Source organism: Xenopus laevis, chromosome 1S (assembly GCF_017654675.1).
Source record: "Xenopus laevis strain J_2021 chromosome 1S, Xenopus_laevis_v10.1, whole genome shotgun sequence".
Classification (NCBI taxonomy): Eukaryota; Metazoa; Chordata; class Amphibia; order Anura; family Pipidae; genus Xenopus; species Xenopus laevis.
The window spans coordinates 176196669-176220979 of NC_054372.1; the positions used below are offsets into that span (position 1 = coordinate 176196669).

A 24311-nucleotide genomic window follows, 5' to 3' on the forward strand; every position below is an offset into this window, starting at 1 on the left:
TGTAGGGGGCCCAGTGAGACCCTAATTAATTAGTAATTTTAATATATCTTGGTAAAATAGGCCAACTTATAAATATTTTGGGGCCCTAAATTGAATTTGCTATGGGGCCCAGTAACAACTAGTTACGCCACTGGCCGATGGCAAGTAATTACGCCACTGGAGGTGGCAAGGAAATGGAAGGGAGATGACAGAGAGATGGAAGGGAGGGTCTGGCATGGTTGTAATCAGAGTCTGTGCCACGCAGCGAAAATAATAATAATAAATCCAAATAGAAAAATCAGGCAGCAGCCTAGGACAGCTATGTGCAGACTGGAAACAGACACACAGACAGGGAGATGGGAGTGGCTTTCTAAGCTACAGCAGAGTTCAGCCTGTCAGTCAGTGCTGTGACCATTTCCTGTGAGAGAACAGACACTCCCACACCTCATTTCAGCCAAGCTTCTGACCTGAGAGGTTCTCATTGCAGCTCTGATGTAATGACACTTTTAGCAGGTAAAATGCATTCAAATGTTTTTTCTTCTGCATCATTACATTATTTGAGGATAGATTAATTATATATCTGAATATGAAGGTTATGCAAAATGTCCCCTTTAAAGGAGAAGAAAAGTTGTTTAGCGCTTGGGGGTGCCAAATGTTAGGCAGCACCCCCAAGTGAATGTATTTACTTACCTAAAACCCCAGCCAGTGCTTTTATCAGCAGAAAACTGCACCGGCCCAGTGTTATTCCAGTGAGCACCACAGATCGCTTCTCTTACGGCTTCTTCTTTCTTCAAATTTCCCGGGGCAGACGCATGCGCAGTAGAATGAAAAAGCTGACTTTTTAGTTAAAGTTTGAAGCCAGAAGAAGATCGCTCCGTGGTGCTCACTGGTATAACAGTTTTCTGCTGATAGGAGCACTGGCCTTGGGTTTCAGGTAAGTCAATACATTCACATGGGGATGCCTAACATTTGCCACCCTCAAGTGGTAAACGACTTACCTTCTCCTTTAAAAAGTAACTGCTAGACAAATAGTGATGTGCAGCAGTTTCAGGGCAGTCAATTCCGCCACACGTTCCAACAGCCCGTTCAACTTTCCTCACCCTGTCACAAACCTACTTTTGCAGCAGGCAGGATTGTCTAATTGTCAAAACCAGCCCAAGTCAGCTACAAAACCAGCCTAAAACTAGCCAAAAGGCACTTCAAAAGTAGCCCAAAATAGCACAATATGTGCAGTGAAAAAGTAAATGAATATATATGAAAATATGCCCTTTTCAAATTTTTCCCAGATTTGCCCATCAACAGGGGACGTAACTACAGAGGGGGTCCCAGGAGATATAGGGGCCCATAAGGCCCTAATACATATACAATTTCAATAAAGATTGGTAAAACAGGTCAACCTCTAGACATTTTGGTGGCCAGCTGATTTTTGCCCCAGAATTGTCTGAAATTGAGGAAAGTCACCGCACAATGCGAGAATGTAACATAGTAACATAGTAAGTTAGGTTAAAAAAAAGACACACGTCCATCAAGTTTAATCTTTTAACTTTTTCTAACCTGCCTAACTGCCAGTTGATCCAGAGGAAGGCAAAAAACCCATCTGAAGCCTCTCCAGTTTTCCTCAGGACGGGAAAAAAGTCCCTGTATCAACTTGTACTATGAGCTATCTCCCATAACCCTGTATTCCCTCACTTGCTAAACACCATCCAACCCCTTCTTAAAGCTATCTAATGTATCAGCCTGTACAACTGATTCAGGGAGAGAATTCCACATCTTCACAGCTCTCACTGTAAAAAAAACCCTTCCGAATATTTAGGTGGAACCTCTTTTCTTCTAATCGGAATGGGTGACCTTCGTGTCAGCTGGAAAGGCCTACTGGTAAATAAAGCATTATAGAGGTTGTTATATGATCCCCTTATATATTTATACATAGTCATCATATCACCCCTTAAGCGCCTCTTCTCCAGCGTGAACATCCCCAATTTGGCCAGTCTTTCCTCATAGCTAAGATTTTCCATACCTTTTACCAGCTTAGTTGCCCTTCTCTGTACCCTCTCTAATACAATAATGTCCTGTTTGAGTGATGGAGACCAAGACTGTTTCGTTTCGCCAAAAATTCGCTGCTGGAGAAATGTTGCCGATGGCCATTAAAATTTATAGGCCTCAAAAAAATGTTGTTGCGCAGCAGAAATTTTTTTTTTGACACACGGCGCCATACAAGTCTATGGTCGTCATTTCTGCGGCGAAACAAGGCAAAAAAATTCGCCCATCCCTACTCGACCTTATTTGCCCTTGATGCTGCTGACTGGCATTGCTTGCTACAGTCAGGTTTATTATCTACAAGGACTCCAAGGTGCCCTTTTTGTCAAGATCATGTTACAAGGATGCCACATCCTGGATGGAATTAATTGGGCTGGATAGTTTTGTGTCATCTGCAAACACTGATACATTACTTATAACATCGTCCCCTAAGTCATTAATGAACAAGTTAAATAAAAGTAGACCCAATACCGAGCCCTGAGGGACCCCACTAAGAAACTTACTCCAAGTAGAGAATGTACCATTCCTATCCAGGTACAGAACCCAAAATCTGGTAACTCCCGACTGACACAAGTCAGTCCCATTGCATGCTGGGTATTGTAGTCTTACATTAAACTTGGCAGTGTGCAACTTGTTAAACAAAAACGACATTACCCAACATGCATTGGGAGATGCAGGCCCGGCATATTAGGGTGAAAAACAAATTTTGTTGGTTTAAAATGTACAAACCAGCCAAAGGCTCAAAAAGTAGCCCAAATATGTACCTTGGCTAGTTTGTACTTTCAAAACCCACCTGGGCTTTAAATTAGTAGCCCAATTTGGCTGGAAAACAGCCGACCGGGCAACTCTGGCAGTGACTCAAACTTCTGTATGTCAGTATTTATAATACCCTCCTCCGTCCAGTGATGTCAGAGATGGGAGCGGCTCACACATGGCTATATAAATTGCTTTTCTAAACGTATTGCCTCTAGGCCCACCACAAGTCACACAGCCCATCCAGCCCCAAATACTCCCACCCCTTATTCTGCCAATTTTTCTGCAACTGGGGTCAAAGTCTTCAGCACCCAGTCACCAGTGCTCCAGTCCAGAGATAAATGCAAATGGGAGACACACCCTCCCCCACCCCTATTTTTCTGCCGCTCTAGTCCCGGGCCATTGTGGCCTTTCCACAAATCCTGAATGGGTCGGTCTCAAATTGGGCGTGGGCAAGATAAGATTAACATGGGCCAAAACTATTTCAGCCCCACTAAATCACTAAAGCTAATTAATATGCTCTTGCTTTATCAGGCTTTACCCTAATGACACAGAGGCATTATGAACGCAAAAAATTGCTTCCCCTTTAACAACATTTGGGAGCAGAATCGCTTTGTCTGCTCTGTTCGCTGCTCTTTTCTTCTTGATGGCGGCAGCAGCAGATGTGGGCACACAATGTGGGCCAGTAACCTTTGACATCAGGTACATGCTGCTTCCCACTGCCAACAACTGGGTTCTGTGCTGATTTGAAGGGGAAGGAAAGCATAAATCCAAGGGGGGTGCTAAATGTTAGGGCACCCCCCCCAAGAATTGTAATGAATTACCTGATACCTTAGGCCGCTGCTTCTGATAGCAGAAAATTGCATCGGCCCAGGGGACTTGTCTTTCGGCTTCTTCTTTCTACAACTTTCCCGGGGGAGAGACGCATGCACAGTAATCGGCTTTTTCGTTAAAGTTTGGCTTTTCGCTCTACTGCGCAGCAGCCAGAAGACAATCGCTCTGTGGTGCTCACTGGAAGAATCACGGCCTGAGGTTTCAGGTAAGCACATGCGATCACTTTTGTCACCCCCAAGTGAAAAGTCCTTTCAGCTAGCTTCTTTCTTTTTGCCCACTCACATGCGCAGTAGAGTTAATAGAACTGCACCTGTGTTGCCTGCTGGATTTTGAAGAAATAGAAAGGAAAAGGATCATTTACTCACTCTTGACCTGGGGTGGTGCAATTTTCTGCCAACAGGAGCAATGATCCTGAGAATCAGGTAAGTCATTACAATACCTGGGGGTGTCCTAACATTTGGCAACCCCTTTGATTGATGCTTGCTTTCTCCTGAAATTAGCTGAACCAGAAGATTAAATGAGAGGATCAAAGAAGAACGGTAACTAAAAAGGGTCATATACCTTCCCTCTAATGGGCACCCCCTAGCTCTCTAGTGTAGGCACCCACATTTAAGCCGTGTATACTTGTCTTCATACAAGCAGATCTTAACCTGATACTGTTATTCAGCCCCTGGGACAACAGTCGGATCATAACGGTGGCCTACAGTGACCCATTGGCAGAGGGACACATCACATGCACATAAATGTGATCCTTGCCTGGGATTTTTACACCTGTGTGATAGATACAGTATCTGGTAGTTTTTCATAAGGTTTCGGTCAGATAGGCCGTTGGTAGGGCACAATACACAAGCCAATAAGCTTCTAACCCACTTTGATAGGATGAGAACATTTTACAGCATCTCTATACACAATACAGTATATAGTGCTTATGGCTGCACATTCTTTGCCCCTTGATCTATTTTTTCTGCTCTAAAACATGCATTATTCTTTCCCTGTGCCATTCTTTCTTATATACAGTACACGCAGGATGGAGGTGGTTACATATTCAGTTCTTATCCAGAGATGTAATGCCTGAGACAACATTATCCCAGTTAACAAATAGATTCCTGTATAACCCATACTTTTCCATTGCAGATCTGTTGTCTTTATAGGCTGATAGGTGGACCAGTACCACAAACATTTTTTTAGCTGCCTACCTCATTCTGTGAGACTTGCACCAAGCTAATAGTTGTTTGGTATCAGAGTCCCCTGACTGACTACTCGGACACAAGCTCCTTTCCCTACCCTGGATATAGATTATAAATGTATGCATACTCAGTATCTTTGCTTAGCTTCATAGTGCATGGCTTTTCACCAGTCAGTAGATATGCAGGCTCTCTACTAGTTCTGCTCTGGTCTTCTTTTTTTTTTTAACTGAAAGGTTTTATTAGTTTTCCAAATAAAACATTTTTTACAGAATATAGCTTGGGGTTTTCAGGCATGTAAACATAAAATATCATATCATTATTAAAATAAGAATGAATAAAATAGAATAAGGTAAATAAAATAAATTAAAATAGAGTTGAATAAGGCAGCTGGGTTATACAGTATAGCAGGCATATACGTTAAGGGGAAATAGTATTCAATATTGAGGACATGTATTCCGCAAGTTACCTTAACTAACCATTCATACAAGTAATGCTGAAAAGAGCAGGGGATCATTTCCGTATACAGTATGTTAACCATGGCATCCAAATTTTATCATAAGCTTCCTTATCATTTTGCAGCATGCATGTCATTTTCTCGTTAGTTGTTATGTCTATAATTTTTGCTTTAAGCATGGACAAAGGAATTGAAGCCTTTTTCCAGTTGCGTGCAATGATCAGTCTTGCGGCTGTAAGGATATGCTGAGACAATCTATGAGCTGAGTTGGAAAATCTACCAATGTGTCCAGTGTATTCACTCCCTTGTCCAACCACCAAGCGAATGCCCTTCTAGATGGCGTAAAATCTGGGTTATTTATCACTGGGCTTAGGAGAGAAGGAAACTGATATTTCTTACGGTTTCTTTGCCAAAGATGCAGCATCTCTATTGTGATCAGAGACGAATCTGTGAAGTTCTGTAGGGGAATTTTCGAAAGCCATAGAACTTTGTTAGTGAGGTAGGGATATAGCAGGTCATTCTCAATTTGAACCCATAAAGGAGCTTCTGACACTGCATGTGTCGAGGCCCACTGTGCAATTCTAGCAGCTCTATAGTAATTAGCTAAATTGGGCACCGAAAGTCCTCCATTCGCTTTATGGGAATACATTACTTGTTTCGGTATCCGTGGTCTTTTATTTTGCCATATGAAGTTGTTGATGGCTGATTGCAACTTACAGATATGTGAGATTGGTATAGAGATAGGTAGAGTCCTGAACAAGTACAGAATCTTTGGTAGTAGCACCATTTTTACACAATGTATTCTGCCAATCCATGAGATTCGATGTTTGTCCCATCTTGAAAGTTTCTGAGCTAAAAGCTGCATTAATGGTGGATAATTAGTCTTATATAGTGTAGAGAGGGAGGCAGTTACTTTTACTCCAAGATATTGTAAATATTCATTTCTAATAGAGAACCCAAAGTTCAGTCAGTTTAATCAATGGCTTAGGTAAGTTGCAGGGTAACCTTTCCGACTTTCCCGGATTCATTTGCAAGCCAGATAGTTTTGCAAAGCTCGATAGAACATTTATCAAGTTGGGTAAGGATGTAAGAGGGTTAGTCACATGCATAAGTAAATCATCAGCAAACAAAGAGAGCTTATATTCTTTACCTCTAATAGAGAGGCCCTTCATATCTGTATTTTCCCTAAGTGCTCTTGCTAAAGGTTCCATAGCTAGTGCAAACAAAGCTGGAGAAAGTGGGCAGCCCTGACGTGTACCCCTTTGTATTTTAATAGTACCTACATTTTTGGTAGAAGGGAGATTCAGACGTGCTTGTGGACAGTGGTAGTATGCTTTTAGAGTATTAATCAGGGTAGCTGATAGCTTAATAGTGTATTCTATATCTTCGTAGGTGATATCTTGGGTCATAATCTTTTTCATTTCCTCCAAGACGTGTCCAGGGCATATCTCTTTAAAAATGCCTCCATCTCGCCTGGTTTCTCAGGGGGGCTGGAGGTATATAGTCATTAGTAAAAAGTTGCAAATGTTTCAGCAATTTTATCAGGGTTAGAGGAGATTGTACCATTAGCTAGTCTGATTCTGTGGACCTGACCTTGACGCATTTCCGACTTAAGTAAATTAGCTAGCATTTTGTCTGGTTTATTTGCAAACCTATAAAACTTGTGTCTAGTCCTGCGGATAGCTTTCTCAGCTTGCTCAACTTGACATGCATGCAATTTTTGCCTTGTTTCTTCTATTAGTTTCCTATTACGGGTTGTGAGGTGTAATCTATTAGTACGTTCTAATAGGGTTAATTCAGATTCTAGACGTTTTTGTACCTGCATTCTCTCTTTCTTTTTCTTTGAAGCATATTTTATTAAACATCCTCTAATGAAAGCTTTATGAGCCACCCAAACCCAGTCTATTGACGCATCACATGTTAAGTTATCTTGGAAAAAAAATTTCATCTCTTGTGAGATATATTTTATACAATCAGGGTCTGCTAGTAAGCTTTCGTTTAATTTCCAATTAGGACGTTTAATTGTAGAAACCTGTAAATTAAGTGATGTCAGCACAATATCATGGTCAGACCAAGCACATTGAATGTGCTTTGAGTCAATGAGAGAGGAGGCATGTCACGTTCGGCACCCTATATCCAGAACCCAAGCTAAGCTCCCTGGTCTCGGCTCTCACTTCTGCCTTTAACCGCCGCCTTTCACCTCGGGAGGAGCCCTTGGCTAATTGGATGCCACCAGGTCTTAACAGAGAGAGGAGCAAAGCTAACGGTTCTGGACTAGCAAAGGGGCACGATCGTCTCACCAGGATACTGAAGGAAGAACACCACCAGAAACAGGCAGGCCAGCACAAGCAGATAGAATGGTCAGACAGGCCGGAATAAGGATAGAGATCATAGAATAGTCGGAGGACAGGCAAAGGTTTCAGGATTGGAGAGGTCAACGTTGTTTCAGACAGGCAAGGTCAGGGTTGGAGAGATCACCGTAGTTTCAGGCAGGCAAGGTCAGGATTGGAGAGGTCACAAGTACTAAACACCCAGGAACAAGCTAATTGAACCTAACAACGGGCAACTTGCTGAAAACTAAATTCCCCTTAAATACTGTTTGAAATTTCACACCAATGCTCGTGACGTCATCACACGGCGCATATACCTGGAAGCGCACCAGCGCGCGCGCCATAGAGGAACCGGCAGAGCAGGAGCAGCGCAGCGGGCGTCCACAACAAAGGAGCGGCGTTGGACCCCGCTGCCCACTAGACCACCAGGGTAAGGTTCCCTTACAAGGCGTTTACTAAAATATAATCAATAATAGAGTAAGATTTATGTGTATGGGAGTAAAAGGTATAGTCTCGATTAGAACTCTTGATTTCTCTCCATGAATCTATAAGGCTATGTGCATGCATTAAATGGTCCACTTTTTTAGTAATTGTCTTGTACCGCGATGGGTTAGTGTCGATGATCTATCTAATGTATGGTTAAAAGAAAGATTAAATTCTCCCGCCCACAGAAGTCTGGTCTGGTCTGGTCTAAATCCGGTAAGAGGTTACATAATGTATTGAAGAAGATCAGTGGATCGGTGACCGGGGCATAACTGGAGATAATAATATATTTCTGGTCATATAAGGTGCCCTGGAGTATGACATATTGACCATTGATATCTATGTTTGCGCTTAGAGTTACAAAGGGGAAATCCTTGTGGATAAATATAGCTACTCTTCTATGTTTGCTAGTAGTAAAGGCAAGGTAATGCATATGGTAGTGTTTATGGAAAAAATTTTTTTTTTTTGGGCTACTTCGACCATCGAATGAGCTACTTCGACTTCGAATCGAAGAATTCGAAGTAAAAATCGTTCGACTATTCGACCATTCGATAGTCGAAGTACTGTCTCTTTAAAAAAAACTTCGACCCCCTAGTTCGGCAGATAAAAGCTACCGAAGTCAATGTTAGCCTATGGGGAAGTTTTTTTGATCGAAGGATATTCCTTCGATCGTTGGATTTAAATCGTTCGATTCGAAGGATTTAATCGTTCGATCGAAGGAATAATCCTTCGATCGTATGATCGCAGAATTTGCGCTAAATCCTTCAACTTCGATATTCGAAGTCGAAGGATTTCAATTCCTAGTCGAATATCGAGGGTTAATTAACCCTCGATATTCGACCCATAGTGAATCAGCCCCTAACTATTCTATCTGCTCTGCAAACAGTGCCAAAGCAAACTGACAATGTCAGGGCCAGAAACGCTGCCTGACATGGATGTGCAAGTGAGATTGTTCTTTAATTTGATGCTATAATATTGTAAAATTGTAAAAAGTCATAGCGGAATTGAAAGGGGCTGTTCACCATTGAATTACCTTTTAGTATTATTTAGAGACTGATATTCTGAGATAATTGGTTTTTATTATTGGTGGTTTTTAAGTTATTTAACTTTTTATTCAGCAGCTCTCCAGTTTGCTATTTCAGCTATCTGGTCGCTAGGGTCTAAATTACCCTAGCAAACATGCATTGATTTGAATAAGAGACTGGAATAAGAGACTCATAAACCACAAATAATAAAAAATGAAAACCAATTGCAAATAATCTTAGAATATCACTCTCTACATCATACTAAAAGTTAACTCAAAGGTAAACAACCCCTTTAAATGTTTACTTTTACACCATTTTTTAATTCCAATAAGTATTTTCCCAGGCCTAATTCCAATAAGTATTTTCCCCAGGCCGGTTCTCCAAACGGGAGCTGTCCTAGTAGAGGAAAAACAGGTGTGTGAATATGACAGCAAAATCCATTTTATTTAGGAGTAGCAGTAGTAATAATACTTATGCATGGACATTATTAAACAGTGAAAGTACATTTTAGGCTATGAAAGGCATGGGCTCTGTACAGCAATGTAACAATTGGCTTTTATGTCTTTTAGCTGTACTTGCTCATGATGCGAGTGAAAGCCATAACTGCTGAATATGAACAGTGGCAGAAGAGAACACCTGAAAGTAAGTGTGGGAACTAGTGAGCATCTGTGTAAGGGTCAAGATCATATGTTTCCACTGACACGTCATCAGTTTACCATTGGTTGGTCCCTTGCATTGTTACAAGTACAGAGATCAGCAGCGCTTCTCTCAGTTTGGATACTGTTATAAGGTTGATTTCACCATACTCAAACTAGCATTTATCCAAACTCTTTCCCAACCCTTGTATAATTCATATACATACTTTCTCATATATAATACATGAGTGCTTCTCTTCACCTTCTCATACATTCACACCGCTTTATCTTTTGTAGAATGGATTCCCCTCTCAGTACTGATTTATCAGTGTTTCTCTATCTTACTCTTTCTCAGCCGTTTCATATTTTCCTCAACTAGGGTATTGAGACTTGAGAGGAAGAGCTCTGAGGGCTCAAAGCTGAGGCTGAGCAGCTTTATGTAGGCTTATGTAGTTTCTATTTGCCTTAATGCTGTAACCCAGGGATCCCCAACCTTTTGAACCCGTGAGCAACATTCAGATGTAAAAGGAGTTGGGGAGCAACACTAGCATCAAATATATTCTTTGGGTGCAAAATAAGGGCTGTGACTAGCCATTTGGTAACCCATATGTGGACTGTCAACCAACATGAGGCTCTGTTTGGCAGTACATGTGGTTTTTATACAACAGAAACTTGCCTCCAAATCAGTTATTCAAAAATAAGCACTTGGTGTGAGCCCACTGGGAGCAACATCCAAGCAGTTGGAGAGCAACATGTTGCTCACGAGCTACTAGTTGGGGATCACTGCTGTAACCTATAGCACATGTTTACTGCTTTGGGTACTGCAGTATATGACCCTAACAGACTTCTCAGAGAGCTTAGTTTTATTGCTGGTGCTAATGCAGTATCCCTCCAACAGCCCACTGTGTAATGTATAACATAAAACTACAAAACAAGCTGAATTATGTTATATATGTTAAGTATTTTATCTAGTATTTTTTTTTTCATTATACATGACATTCACTTATGGGTCCCATGATCTCCCCAGAGTCTTGACATAGTCAGATCTATTAGCTGTAAGCCAAGTGTTTCCCATTGGATTGCCAGGCATTTTTCTTCCTGAGTGGCAGTATACCCCATTAGTGCAATGAGCTTACATACTTTTCCCATGTTGTTTTAAATAGGAAATGTGTATTGATGTTGTTATGTCTTGCACTAAACTAGGCAAAATCTGAAAGTAAAGTCACATTCTATTCCCTATTCTTAAACACCCAATCAAAACAAATCACCATTCAACTGAGAAGGCATCTATATAAGGAGCTGTTCCGTATCTTAAACCCCGACAAATGCTGCAGCTGAAGAAGATAAATCTGTACTCAGTTCAGGTTTTGGCCTATGTAGTGCAAGAAATAATAAAAACCATACATATTTCTTAATTCAAACAACAGATAAAAACTATGTTCTATCTGTGGGACTAATGTTTCAAAAGGGGTTACACTACCACTTTAAGTAGTGCCTTTGGAGAGGAATAGTATGGTCAGTCCAATTTCATGCCTACGCCAGTATGTTTTACGGAATAGCAGTGACTGCTATTTAGCTGCTTATGCATTTCGTTTCTATTTTTTTAATTTGTAATTGCAAATGAGCCTAAACTAGATAAATATATTGGTGAAGCTGAAATAGTCTAAAATGCCATGCTGTTTGTATGCAAACATAAGTAATAGCACGGTTGGTTTTAAACGTGAATGTATTCCAAATACATGCAGTGGAAACTACCGCTGACAAGCCATTTAGCGATCTATATATCTTTTGGGGTCTGAGGCCTGGGACTTTGGAAAAAGTGGAAGTGAATTTTCCATCCCTCCTTACGTTATTGGATTAACTGCTCATGGGAATAAGACCCTTTTTTTCTTACTATAGTATACTGTAAATATATACACAAGAGAAGAAACAGACTTGTAGTGTTCTAAAAAAGAAATAGAAGTACTACATAAATGCAAATTATAGATCCTCCTCAAATAATTCCAACATATTTATTCTGATGTAAATGTCAATGTGCAGACATATTCTGAATTCTAAATATTAAACCATATTCAGTTCATCCTGGTATCCTTCTTATTTATTCAGATATTATCAGCAACAGCAGTGAATGTTAATATCGGTGTTTGTGTACCTACATTTTTAAAATTTTGAGGCACATTTGTCCAGGGTCGAATTCAAAAATCTACCTAGTCGAATTTGATAGTTTTGACCATAAAGAAAATTCTAATTTTCAATTCGACCCTTAATAAATCTGCCCCTTTATGTGGGACTGGATATAACTAAACTTTGTGGTATGAGTTAGTATATAGTGTGTAAGGCTGTAAGTCTAGCATGTATAACATTAGAATAATCATTAACCTCTAACATACATGCAGCACTGTCTAGACTGGGCTGAGTTAAAGGAGAAGGAAAGGTCCAATCCTTGGGGGTGTCAAGGGCACCCCCCAAGGATTGAAATGACTTACTTAATACCCCAGGCTGGTGCTCCCGTTAGCCTGAAAAATGCATTGGCATAGATGGTCTTTGCAAGTGCGCAATCCTCTTCCTTCATCTTCAAATCTAGTGGCCGACACATGCACAGTAGAGCAAAAATGCCAGCTTTCTTTGTTAAAGTTCAGTTTAACGATAAAAGAAAGGAGAAAGAGGTACAGATTTTTGCTTAAAGGATCACCAGCCCAAAACATCAGGTAAGTCAATAAAATCCTTGTAGGGTGCCCTTTTGGCACCCCCCATCGATTGGTCATTGCATTCTCCTTTAATGAGTGTAGGGGCCCCTATGGGTTAATCTGCCCTGCAGCTTTAAGGCCCCCACCTTTTTCTTAGAGTGATCTGCCAGGAGAGAATGACACTCCCCTGCTACACTGCTATATAGTGTGTGTAGGGAGTGGCCACTTCCTCTTTGGCCTGTGGATGGTGATCCAGCTGGGTGTGCTCAGGGGAGCCTGGGCACAGCTAGGCCCAGAAAGGCCCATGTGCTTTGGAGAAGAAGTCGGGGACCAGGTAACCCCGTGAATGAGGAATAGTTACACTAGGGCAGACTTGTCATAGTCTCTCTAGGAGAGAAAGGCAGAGAGGTGAGAGAGAAAGAGCAGCTGAAGCTCCAACAAGGATTTGCAGTAAGGGAGTAGCTTCCCAGAGGCTTTATGTGTTGCCTCCAGTCAGGGACCTCAGTGAAGAGGGACTGTAGGGTAGAAGCTGCTTTCCTGACAACTTCCAGGAGGGAATGTGTGTGAATACTGCAAATGCCTAATGGAGACCTTTCCTCTGTGAGAAATGCCTAATGCCTGCAGCTCTGTGTGAGAAATGTGCTATTGCCTCAGCTCCTGCGTGACTACTAAACCTGTGGTCACTTGCCTCGTGCATAGTTAAATAAACCGTTTCTGTTTTACTGCAAGAACCTCCTGGCGCCCATCTTTTGTTGTATGCACAGTAACCTGGGGGATGTAGTTGCACTACACCATAGAGGGAACACTTCCACATGGCGAAGGCCCTGACCCTGTTGTGTAAGTCGCGTGTAACCCATGCTTCTACTGCTAGCTGGACAGTTTAACTATTTGTGTGCTATGCAGCCCAAATAGGTGTTACATGAGTAAAAAGAACACAGTTATTTGGGACACAGCAACTAATCCAACTATATTGCCCAACTATCATTGCATGCATGGAAATTTGCTGGGGGGGGGCTGTTTTGATATTTAAATCCAGTATAAAGTCCTTTAGTGGATTTCGCTCATTAGGCATCAGATAAAATATAATTATACAAAAATATCCATGTACTTACTGCCTGGTCAATGAATGTATTGGAAACAATGCTACAGTACAGTTCAGTATAAAAATAAAAACTGGGTAAATAAATAGGCTGTGCAAAATAAAACATTTTTCTAATATAGTTAGTTAGGCAAAAATGTAATGTGACTGGGTAACATAATAGAACAGAACACTACTTTCTGCTTTTCTTTAGTGGATTTCACTCATTAGGCATCAGATAGAATATAGTTATGCAAAAAGAGCCCTGAACTTACTGCCTGGTCAAGGAATGTATTGGCAACAAGGCTACTTTACATGACATGCCGAACTACGGTGGAGATAATTCATTAAAGAATTGCAGTTGCCCAGGGGGATTATCTAGACCTAACATTGTTTAGGCATAGGGGTGTTATAAGATCAAAACTATGGCCTGGGGGGTCATGTCCTAAAAGAAGAAGAATACCTCCACTAGCAAAGGTAAGAGACCTATGGATAATTTTTTTGTATTTAGCATATTGTAGGGCCGTTGAGTGTTCACCTTCTACTAAATTTATGCTTTTTAATAATTTTCGAGTACCAATGTTTAGTTCTGCATCCATTCAGTTAAAGAAGAAGGAAAGCTACAGAGACAGTTTATTGCCAGTAGATTAGCCACAATAGTGACATGCTATACCACTGTATTTATTCTATAGAATGCTTTACCATATCTGAGTAAACAGCTCTCGAAGCTCTATATGTTTGTTTAGGATAGCAGCTGCCATATTAGCTTGGACATCACTTTCTGCCCGAGTCTCCCTGCTCACTCATAGCTCTGGGCTCAGATTACAGCAGGGAGGGGAGGAGGGAAAAAGGGAGGTTGAGAAGGAGAGAGGAGCAAACTGAGCATGCTCAAGCCCTAGCCCTGGAGGTTTAAGCTGAAAACAGGAAGTCTGATACAGAAGCCCATGTGTACACAATAGAAGGAAAGAAATGTGGTGTTTCTTTTGACAGAGGACTCAGAGCAGCATTACTTTGAGGGTTTACTGGTGTATTTATATAGACCTTTCGGATAAAGCTTACTTAATTTTAGCCTTTCCTTCTCCTTTAACACACAGTACAGGAATGTTGGGAGTGAAAGCACACGTTACCTACTAGCAAACATGACCTAACGCTGGAAATCCTATATATTTGGTCATGTCCAACATTATGGCCAATGCAGTCATTCTTGGCATTGGCCGCTATTCTTCATTGACAGTCAGGAAATGAGGATGATGTCTTTTGTCCATTTGTTGCTATGACCACCAAAAACATTAACCACTATTTTTTTTGTTTTGTTTTTTAGTAATATCTGACAACCAGGATGTTCTGCTAGCTGTTGGAAAAGAAGAGGTAACCATCTCCCAGGATTGCCTTTTCCACAGAATCCATTTTATACTTTCCCCCTTTTATACATTAAGCACTTGAGCTCCTTTTCAGATTCTTGTGTTAATACTTTAGTTCTAAATTTAACATCCCGTGGAACATGTTGCGCCATTCGTATGTGAGGGAAGCTAAACTTTGTTTTAGACTGAGGGGAAATGGTGGAGCAGAGAACATCAGTTTTGTCATATTTCCATGAGCTCATGGCACAGATCATAAATATAGAATGGATTATATCACTTGCTCCATTTTGAATGATGACATGCATAAATTATCATTATGCTCGAAGCATTTGAGGATCGTTTTAACTCTAAGCATCATGAGCACAAAGCAGGGTTATAATGTGCATGTAGTTTGGGGAGTGTAGAGCCTTGATCCTACAAATGCTTGTATCGTGAAAATGAGCTTCCTCATACTGAAATAAGTACTCCTATTCCTCTCTCAGCATCTGTTTCTCCTCATTCTGACTTCATGCGGCAGTTGGGTGTCAGATATTCATTGACCGTTACATCCAATACATCTTATAGGGGGGGGGCTTCGATTCCTATCAGATGTATTAGAGCTTACTCAAATAACTGATTCCAGTACAAACAAAATAACTGCCTTTTGCACAAATTCTGCATGTAGAGAGACATGATTTCTGGTGATTTTAATAGAGTGAGCTCTAATACATCTTCTAGGCAAAAGGAGCCCCCCTATAAAATATATACTGACCTCAGCAACCAATAAATGATTGCTCTGTGGGGCTACAATGTTATTGATACTTTTTATTACTTGGCTTTCTGTTCAAGCCCTAACCTATTCATCTTCTGGTCTCTCATTCAATTGCCTGCCTGGTTGCTAGGATAAATTATTTCCTAGCAACCAGAAAGATACTGGAATTCCAAACTGGAGAAATGCTGAACAAAAACCTAAACTATTTAAAAACTCGAAAACAAAATGTGCCATTGCTCTAACTCCCTTTTAATAAAGCTATAGGTTTGTAGATAGGTAGGTAGACAACATTTTTGGTTAATCATTTTCTTACGTCCTCTTTTTGGTGTTTTGTATTTCTATATTTCATGGAACCTATTTGAATGCCTTTGGTTGTATAAAACTGCAGCCTAAAAACTGAGATTTCTATCCATATAATATTGAATATGAATTATATATAGCTGAAATAACCATAACTTTTCATGATATTATTTTCCCCTTCAATACCATACAGTCTTTCTCATGTGGGCTTCAGGACATACTAGATCTTTTTCTCTGTCCCTACCTCCAGTGGCGTAACTAGATGTTGCTGGGCCCCAAAGCGAATTAATTTTAGGGCCCCCAACATATCCAGTGTTTGTCCTGTTTTACAAATATATGTTCAAATTGCTCATCAATGAGAGCCTCATGGGGCCCCCTGTACCTCCTGGGCCCCCCTGCAGCCGCAGGGTCTGCTTCCTCTGTAGTTACGCCCCTGCCTACCTCCCTTCATGTTCCCTAGAAAGACCAGAGAAGACCACCCAACCTGAATTGTTTGACATGTTTAAAGGAACAGTAACACCAAAAAAATTAAAGTATTTTAAAGTAATGGAAATATCATGCCCTGCACTGGTAAAACTGATGTGTTTGCTTCAGAAACACTACTATAGTTTATATGAACAAGCTGCTGTGTAGCAATGGCGGAAATTGAAAAAAAAGCCATATGTACAATACAATAGTAGAGTTTCTGAAACAGATCAGTTTTACCAGTGCAGGGAAACACTGCATTATTTTGTATTACTTTAAAACATTTTTTGATGTTACTGTTCCTTTAATTCCTGTAATAATAATTAATGACATACAACTGCACAACAGAGCTACCCATAGGAACTAGTGGAACAGTTTCTGACTCTCACAGGCCTGATGCACTTTAGATATCTATGTTCTGAGGGAGATAACTGTAGCATAATATTTTGACTTTATCTCTATGTATCTTAATTTTCATATTGTATTGTAATGTCTTTTCATTAAAGGAAGCAAAACAAATAAGCAGATAGGTTTTTATATATCTAGTATGTCATAATAAATATATATGTCATATATAATATGTCATTACACCTGTGCCAGTTCACCTGTACTGAGCGCACCAGGCAGGCATATATTATGTATGACTTGGCCATGATGATTCTTAGCAGGGAATATGTATGTCATGCAATACACAACCCATATGGCCTCCATACTATATAAGTATTTACGGTTCAGTTGCACTGCATTCTGCTGTCTACCATTACAGTACTAGTCAAAACCAGTCCTTTTACTCCATTGTATTGCAATTTTTTTCCTTTGAGATATCTTCATGGGAAGGTAATTTTACCTCCGATGCCCCTAAAGTTAGAGGCTCAAGCAGCTGTCAGACAGATTGAAGCACACTGGTGACAGTTTAAGGGAGAGACCATGGAATCATTAATCTGTACAGATTCCAAACAGTGCATGGAAAGAGTTAGGACTTTGTTCAGAAACAAGAGGTGTCACAGAGTAAAGGATGAGGCATGATATAGAGTAGGGGTCCCCAACCTTTTTTACTCATGAGTCACATTCAAATGTAAGAAGAGTTGGGGAGCAACACAAGCATGAAAAAGTCCCTGGGGGTGCCAAATAAGGGCTGTGATTGGCTATTTGGTAGCCTCTATGTGGACTGGAAGCCTCCAGGATGCTCTGCTTGGCACTATACTTAGTTTTAATGCACTTTAAACTTCACTCCAAGCCTGGAATTCGAAAATAAGCCCCTGTTTTGAGGACACTGAGAGCAACATCCATGATCTACTGGTTGGGGATCACCGATATAGAGAATGATGAATAAGACAGTATTTTCTCAGTGTTGTTAGAACCAGGCACAAGTACAAGTGCAAAGGAAGCTGATCAATGTAGCTACCAGACCCCATATATAAAATAATGGTATTTTCTTTTATTTCAGAGAGCAAAACTGGATTGGATGGTAAACAGAAAATAGTTGATGCTCTTGCCTCCAGACAAGATGAGCGGAAAAATCAACTTTCTCCATTTTCAGAGAAAAGGTAGTTGCATAAGATTACCCAGCACTTTTTGCATACATACTATATGTATATATAAATATATAAATACACACACACACCCATATATATTTATATATACACAAAACAAAAGTCACTAGCTTTCCCTGAATACACAAACGTTTTTTTTTTTTTATTCGAGGAGTGCTGGTGACTTTTTTTTTTTTTTGGTGACACTAAGAGAAGAGACAAGGTGGAGTGGTGCAGACACATTGGGGTTTTGTATATACCATTCACACCCAAGGTTAAAGGACAAAAAAAGCTGAATTTACCGGTGGGGTGGGGGGAATTACATTCCCCCTTTAATCCAATCACTCCGTTTAGATGATGATGTCACAATGTCAGGGAAGTGCCATGGGGCAGCTAGGAGCAGTTGAGGAAATGAACATTACTGGGGCAGTGGCAATTCTGATACAGGAGTCACCTGAGGAAGCGCCTGCAATGCTGCCCCCGCGCTTTCCTGCACGGTGGGGGCTGAATTACTAGTGTGGAGAGCGCAGTTACATGCTCTCACACTATAAAAGCTGAATTTCCGTTTTAAAACAAAAGGGTACCAGGAGCTGCTTTTTACCTCCTCAGGTAACCCACTCAGCGCTGCTGCCTGAGATGAGTTTTTCAATTTGCCTCATTGGTACAGAGCCCCTGCACTGGGGGGTGCCTGACATATTGTGAATTTGCTTTCCTTGTCTTTAAATGAGCAATTCACATTTACTTTTAGTATGTCTTATACTTCAGTGCTTTAAGGCAGTTTGCAATTTATTGTTCTCTTTTATCTGAAACTGTCAGGCTTAGAATTTAAACTGCTATATGTTAGTTAGGGCTTATATGTAGGTTATGCACTCTAATATATGTAGTTAAATGTTATGGTTCACTGATGCCCAGGATGTTCCATCACAGTCACAAAATAAAGTCATTATGGAAGATGAACATTACCCTAGCACCCCAGCAGCAGGTTTAAAAGTCAGCATGAAGGCTTAATAGGAGAAGGCTTTTTAAGAAAGATAAGCAATAAAAAAATTACTGTCTACAATTGCCAGGCTGAGATTGTAACCCTTTTGTTAATTAAGAGCTTTACTCCAAGGTACCATGCCAGCTGAAAGAGAGTCTGAGAAAATCAGAAAGAGGCCAGTCTACAAGTGAACTAAGCCCTCTTAGTACCCGAGGGTGTATTCCATCTCATTAATTTTTAGTAAAGCTTTATAAACGATATCCATTGTTTAAAGGAGCCACTTTTGGCGCATGCACAGTTGCTATAAACCGAAAGACTGCACATGCGCCAATATGGAGTTCATTTCTCGAAGAACACAGAAGATGTCGCCCATGAACTTTGCTGCGCTTACTCTGCACCTATACATGAGTAATGGATTAGGGTACTTTCAGGGGAGCAGGGGGGGGACTATGTACGGTAGGGGGTTTTATTATTGGGGGTTAGTTCTTCTTTAATGCACTAAAATGAGCTTTTCTGAAGTACAGTTTTTTGCTGCAGCAGTGTAGATTTGTATTTTGCACCAGACATTAAAAGATATCACATTATGGTCACTATTACCCAGGGGTTCAATGACTTGCGCGTTTGATCACTAGGTCCAGAATAGCATTTTTTCTGGTAGGCTCCTCAACAACTTTTGCCATAAAATTGTCATGCAACAAGTTTATAAACTTGTTCCCATTAACTGATCTGGCAGTACTCCAGTCAATATCTGGCTAATTAAAATCCCCCATTATCATTACTTTCCCCCATAGTGGCTATGCATTGATTTAAATAAGAGACTGGAGTATGAATAGGAGAGGCCTGATAAAAAAAGATGAGTAATAAAAAGAAGCAATAACAATAGATGCTGCAGAGCAATTGTTTTTAGGGAGTAAGTGACGCCCAATTTGAAAGCTGGAAAGCGTCAGAAAATAGACAAATAATTCAAAAATTAATAATGAAAACCAATTAAAAGTTGCTTAGAATTAGATGCCTGGAAGATCTAAGAACAGTACTCAATAGTAAAATCCAGGTCCCACTGAGACACATTGAGTAGGAGAAACAACAGCCTGCCTGAAAGCAGTTCCATCCTAAAGTGCTGGCTCTTTCTGAAAGCACATGACCAGGCAAAATGACCTGAGATGGCGCCTACACACTAATATTACAACTAAATACACTTGCTGGTTCAGGCATGACATTTTATATTGTAGAGTGAATTATTTGCAGTGTAAACAGTGTAATTTAGAAATAAAAACTACACCATAAAAATCATGACACAATCCCTTTAAGTTAAATATTGTTGAATACAGTATAGGGATATTATATACACAGGTATAGGATCTAATACTGCAATACTTGGGGTAAGCTCAAAAAGTAAGTGCTGATCTTTGTATGATAGATATATATATATATATATATATATATATATATATATATATATATATATATATATATATATATAATATCATATCACTCCCCTATTGCATCTGCAAGTTAAAGGTAAGAAAACACAGATTTTATGTTACTTATTTATGTTACAAGGCCAGTATGTTGGGTAAATTATGTGTTATAATACGTATCTTTTCAGTTGGAATAAATCAAATCTATTAGGTGAAAGGAATGCAACGGTTTATTAAAAAATATTGTGTATATAGGTAATTTTCTTTTTCTGTATTTTCAGAGCCATTCTGGGAAAAAACCTGTCCCACTGATGAAGCTACATGACATTTCAGAGGTAATCCTGCCACTAGATGTATGTTGTGTTATCCACACAGTAGTTGTTGGTTGATATTCTCTTTCCTTTAGAGTGTACCCAGTTATTTTTAAAGCACAATACACCTAAAAATACAAGTTGATCCAATATGAAAAATATTTGTTAACATTCACAACTATATTCTGTATGTTAAAGCTTCCTCATACTCTTCACAGCATTCTATCGTCCCCTTGGCTGCATCCATTTTCGAGCAATAATCTCCTGATCTGTGTTTACACTGGCTGTGTCAGCTCCATTAACATTATCTATTGAATGCTTTGCCATCCACCCGTGAGCTAGAACTCATGCAGGCAGAAAATCACTCCATGCACCATTACTCTTAATCATGCCACTTTAGCTTCAGAGTCATTGTTATGCTGTAAGACAGTAAGTACATCCCAGATACAGCTGCTTCTAGGGAAAATCTGATGTTGTTGCTCTGTTAAAAAATGAATTTAGCAAGCAGAGAAGAGACATCACAAGACTTTTCTCTTTTCACTAACTTAATTTTCTGCTGAAATAGACAGCAGGTGATGCCATTATGTCAAATCAATTGTATTAGCAAAATGTTTGTGAAGATTCTCATTTATCCAGGGCATGGTATATCTGTAGAAATAAGTCAAATCAAAGGGACTTGCTCTGTTTTTTTTTTTTCTTGAAGATGTTTCACAAGTCATCCAACTGGCTTTCTCAATTCAGAATAACTTGTAAATAAGATCTTTTTTCGGGAATATATAAACAAGGATGTCATGAAGGTAGGGTGTTGATTGTATTAGCATGATTGGAGCTTTGAGGTGTTACTAAACCTTCCAAGGAGAGGTGCCGAATTGAGAAGGTGAAACGTCTTTGAAAAAAAAAATCCAGTTGATTTGATTTATTTCTACAAATTGTATTAGCTGTTAAAAACTTGGAAACTATTAAAAAAATAAAGGTAAAATGTGAAAGTGCTTAGAAGCAATTTTACATTCATTAAATAAGTGAACCTATTTTTTTACCTCTAAAATTACACTGAATAGTTTCCAGAACAACATAACTTTCTCCCTGTATTTTAAAGTAAAAAAAGCTTACTATACTTTGTTTGACATTTGCTTTACTAACACAAACAGCAAAGCCCAAAAGTTAGTAGTGTTAGTGGGCAAATCACTGTGCAGTAAAGTTAGTCATATGTAGGTTTTTTTTCCTTATTGTGTCAGTAAGTCAGTTGCCTGTATAGATGCAGCATATTAAGAGAACTCTGGATGTAAGACCTTCTCAAAGCAGGTGTTAAATCCAGGGCTAATGTATGACATATGCCCAGTACTTTGCACCTTACATTCAGTTCATCAGAGCAGCTGTACCAGCACCTTGCCACTACCCACAAGTTGTAAGGTGCATGTAAAGCACCTTTGCGAATATCACATAAAAATAGGGGCAGGTTTGTGCTTTGCATGTTCCATTCAGAAATTTATAAATGAGACCATTTGTCTCAGAATTGTATTTCTTACATACTGTATATGGCTCTGCTTTAAACTGCAGAAATCGGACAGATCCCTACAGCAACTGCTCAATTTATCCTGCAGTGAATGACAACACCGTTGTGCTCATTTAATGATTTACCAATCCTGTGTATTAAATTACAGTTAAAGGTGAACTATCGCGAAAATGAAAATTTAATATAAGCTTCAGCATACTGAAAAAAGAAACTTTCTAGCTTTCCTAGCAAATTAATTAGAACTCACTCAAATACCTGATTCCAGTACAAACAAAATCAAACAAAATAACTTCCTTTTGCACAAATTCTGCATGTAGAGAGACCTGATGTCTGGTGATTTTAATAGAGTGAGCTCTGATACATCTTCTAGGCAAAATGAGCCCCCTATAAGATATATTGGATCTAACTGTCAGTGATTATCTGACACCCAACTGCTGCATGAAGACAGAATGAAGAGAAACAGACGCTGAGAGAGGGATAGGGAAGATAAACTTGATTATTTCAGAAACAATGCAGATTATTTCATTGATTGCATTTACAAAGTTTCTTATTCCAGTATGATGAAGCTTATATTACATTTTAATTTTCTTAATAGTTCCCCTTTAATATTAGTTTGGCTACCCTGCAGCATTTGACATTCAAACAGCTCAGGCCAATAACACTTGTGCTTGGTCACAGCATCAGACACGCAGAGATGTTCCTTCCAAACTGAACCTGACAACCCATAAAGATGCTAAAATCTGAGCCGTTGTCTTATAAACTGACTTGGGCTGGAAATGATTGGTTCTTCTTCAGGGCAAATACTGCCAAATATTAGGTCAGCATGACCCACAGAGGCTGAATTGAGAGTCTGTTTATACTGATACACATGGACCTTGCTGTCAGTGTCCTGATATAGAAAGGATCCAAACTAGTTCTTATACAGTAGCTTCATTCTAAACACAAGAGCAGTGTTAACGCTATGGAGCTGCAATCTCTGCTATTCTGTATCTGAAATACTGTATAAAGTGTTCTCACATCATTGCTGAGGGATACGCTGGTGCATTTTAAATGAACTATAATAATAGTAATCTAAGGGGCAGATTTATCAAGGGTCGGATTGAAAATTTGAATTTTTTTATGGTCAAAACTGTCAAATTCAACTAGGGAGTTATTCGAATTCGATTTTTGAGATATATCATACTCTGGCCCTTTAAGAACTCGAATTTGACTATTCGCCACCTAAAACTTGCCGAATTGCTGTTTAAGTCAATGGGAGAGGTCCGTGGATCAATTTTAAATTGTTTGCAGCCCGACCTGACATTTGTGGGGGGTTTTTCAGGGAAAAAACACGAATCGAGTTTTTAAAATTCAAATTGAATTTGAATTTGATTCGAGTTACCGGGTCGATTCCATTTATCCGAGTTTAAAAAATTCGATTTCTTTTAATAAATTTAGATTGGTTGAATTTATGGGAGTTTAGGGGAGTTTTTAAAAACTCATATGAATTCAAAATTCGACCTTTGATAAATGAGCCTCCGATTGTCATTCTTCTTTTCTATTCTAGATCCTCATAAACAAACTGATGACCACTCCACATGATCCATATCTTGTCCTTGAACCGCATCACTTGCCTCCGTACATTGAAATGCTCCTGCGTTATGGCATTGCACTGAGACACCCAGAAGACCCAAATAGAATCCGGTTAGAAGCTTTTCACCAGTGACTGACAACTGGCACCACTCATACAAAAATGCCACTATCTGTGACAAACATTTTAGACCAAGCTGGTTCAAATTAACGACATTATATTTAATGTCTGTGTCTGTGTAGGCAGTCTGTGCCTGAGCCAGTAGGGGGCGTATCTCCTTGTGAATGCTAGACTGTGACAGCCTGGAATACCCTTACAAACAGCCTATCACAGCCTCGTAGTTGCTGCATTTCACTGTGCGCTGGCTAATGGATGCACTGCTCAAACTCCAGGAGCAGGGTCAGTTGGTGAGATCAGGTAGCAGTGGGATGGGTACAGGACATGTAATAAATCTATACATAATTTCCCATGACGTGGGCCAGTCAGCTATTAAAGGGGTGGTTCACCTTCCAACACTTTTTTCAGTTCAGTTGGTTTCAGATTGTTCACCAGAAATAAAGACTTTTTCCAATAACTGTCTATTTGTGACCATTTTTCTAATATAGAAGTGTAAAGTTTCATTTTTCAAT

The 24311-nt window shown here is 39.7% G+C and overlaps 1 long non-coding RNA gene across 1 annotated transcript; it reads left to right on the top strand.

The window, feature by feature from the left end:
* Positions 1–164: 164 nt before the first annotated feature.
* Positions 165–24250, top strand: cenpk.S. The gene is made up of 6 exons (XR_001934260.2): positions 165–492; positions 9652–9724; positions 14804–14850; positions 17807–17906; positions 20570–20623; positions 23659–24250. It is a non-coding gene; the product is annotated as a centromere protein K S homeolog (long non-coding RNA).
* Positions 24251–24311: the final 61 nt, after the last annotated feature.